Source organism: Salvelinus sp. IW2-2015, unplaced genomic scaffold (genome assembly GCF_002910315.2).
Source record: "Salvelinus sp. IW2-2015 unplaced genomic scaffold, ASM291031v2 Un_scaffold2428, whole genome shotgun sequence".
Lineage (NCBI taxonomy): Eukaryota > Metazoa > Chordata > Actinopteri > Salmoniformes > Salmonidae > Salvelinus > Salvelinus sp. IW2-2015.
Genome location: NW_019943749.1, coordinates 30027 through 32190, shown reverse-complemented (window position 1 = coordinate 32190; position 2164 = coordinate 30027). Strand labels below are relative to the sequence as shown.

General features: G+C 43.6%; 1 long non-coding RNA gene across 1 annotated transcript; it reads right to left on the bottom strand.

The window, feature by feature from the left end:
• Positions 1 to 953: 953 nt before the first annotated feature.
• LOC139025254 (uncharacterized) lies at positions 954 to 1888 on the bottom strand. Its single transcript, XR_011476737.1, has 2 exons — positions 1816 to 1888; positions 954 to 1632 (listed from the first exon to the last, which is right to left on the bottom strand). It is a non-coding gene; the product is annotated as an uncharacterized lncRNA (long non-coding RNA).
• Between the last annotated feature and the right edge of the window lie 276 nt (positions 1889 to 2164).

Below are 2164 nucleotides of genomic sequence, written 5' to 3'. Positions count from 1 at the left end.
TAACACAAATCAACTTGCGTCAACCAGCCCCAATAACCTCAACCTTTCCACAAGTTTCCAAAGTGTTTATTTATATAGCCTTCGTACATCAGCTAATATCTCGAAGTGCTGTACAGAAACCCAGCCTAAAACCCCCAACAGCAAGCAATGCAGGTGTGTAGAAGCACAGTGGCTAGGAAAAACTCCCTAGAGAAAGGCCAAAACCTAGGAGAAACGTAGAGAGGCAACCAGGCTATGAGGGTGGCCAGTCCTCTTCTGGCTGTGCTGGGTGGAGATTATAACAGAAACTATGCCAAGATGTTCAAAAATGTTCATAAGTGACAAGCATGGTCAAATAATAATCATGAATAATTTTCCAGTTGGCTTTTCATAGCCGATCATTAGAGTTGAAACAGAGGTCTGGGACAGGTGGCGGTTCCATAACCGCAGGCAGAACAGTTGAAAACTGGAATAGCAGCAGGCCAGGTGGACTGGGGACAGAAGGAGTCATATGCTCTGTTCATCGACTCGGTAGTCCTGACGTATGGTCCTAGGCTCAGGATCTCCGAGAGAGAGAAAAAAAGAGAAGGAGAGAATTAGAGAGAGCCAAGAGTTTTCAAAATGTTCATAAATGATAATGGTCAAATAATATCAGGAATAAATGTCAGTTGGCTTTTCATAGCGATCATTAAGAGTTGAAAGCAGCAGGTCTGGACACAGTAGGTGTTTCCATAACCGCAGGCAGAACCGTTGAAACTGGAATAGTCCTCTTCTTCTGACAAATAGGACACTCTGACCTGGGGTGGGAGGGGTCAGAGTCCAAATGTCCATTTGGGCACACTGATTGGTGAAAACCAAGAGGTTAATGAAACGGCAAATGGAAAAAAAATCGAAAGATGAGATATGGAAATCAGAATCAACGCAGTTCTGGGAGGGAGTGGGAACTCTCTGTTACAGACTTGGGAGGAGTGGGGACTCTCTGTTACAGACTTGGGAGGGAGTGGAAACTCTCTGTTACAGACTTGGGAGGAGTGGAACTCTCTGTTACAGACTTGGGAGGGAGTGGGAACTCTCTGTTACAGACTTGGGAGGGAGTGGGACTTTCTGTTACAGACTTGGGAGGAGTGGAAACTCTCTGTTACAGACTTGGGAGGGAGTGGGAACTCTCTGTTACAGACTTGGGAGGGAGTAGGATCAATGTTACAGACAGGTAGTAGATGTAATATGGTCCTGGTCAACATTAGTGCACTATATAGGTGCCATTTGGGACATATAAAGTCTATATTTCTTCAGAAAGGCGTTGAAAGGATCATCTATTTCCTGATGTAGTCATCGCAGTACAGCGTAAACAATACAGCGATGATTCATTCACTAGACTGCCMTAGAACACTTCACAGTCTACTCCCTGTTACATGCGTGGAGGATTCTCCATGGAAGATTTTCTCTTGCAGACTGGACATTCCCGATTTCCCCGATTTCTCCAGTATTCCTTTAGACAGACTTTACAGAAGCAGTGGCCACAGGTCAGTCTGACACCCTCCTTGAAGTCACCATTGCACAGAATACAACGTAGACAGCAAATCATTCTGTGTTGAGGACTAGCTTGTGTAGATACGTCACTACCCATTTTCTCATCCAGTCACGATCTCTCCTCTGTAATAGAATGTGAGGTTAGACGCAGTACTTTCACTTTCTAAAAATACAGCGTGTTCTCTTCAGCTACACTTTGAACGTACTGTTTTTCACTCGTGAAATGCTGTCAAACTTTATTTTTAAGTATAATAACTTAAATGGTTAGGGAGACATGTATTTTTTGCTATTGATTTCAAAACGAACCTTCTAAAAATCTTTTCCCACAGCCAAGTCTCTCGAGCCAGATGTCTTACTTCCGCAAACAACTTCCTCTTTCGGTTTTATGGCGAATTACACACAAAAGGTGTACTGTCGCCACCAACTGGACAGGGGGTAAAAAAATATTACAAAATAAAAATAAATTCCCTACAGGGAAGGGGAATTTAACATGAATCCCCTAAAAACAATTTATTTTAGTATTTTCACCCCAATTTCGTGGTATCCAATTGGTAGTAGTTACTTGTCTCATCGCTGCAACTCCCGTACAGACTCGGGAGAGGCAAAGGTCGAGAGCTGTGCGTCCTCCGAAACACAACCAAGCCGCACTGCTTCT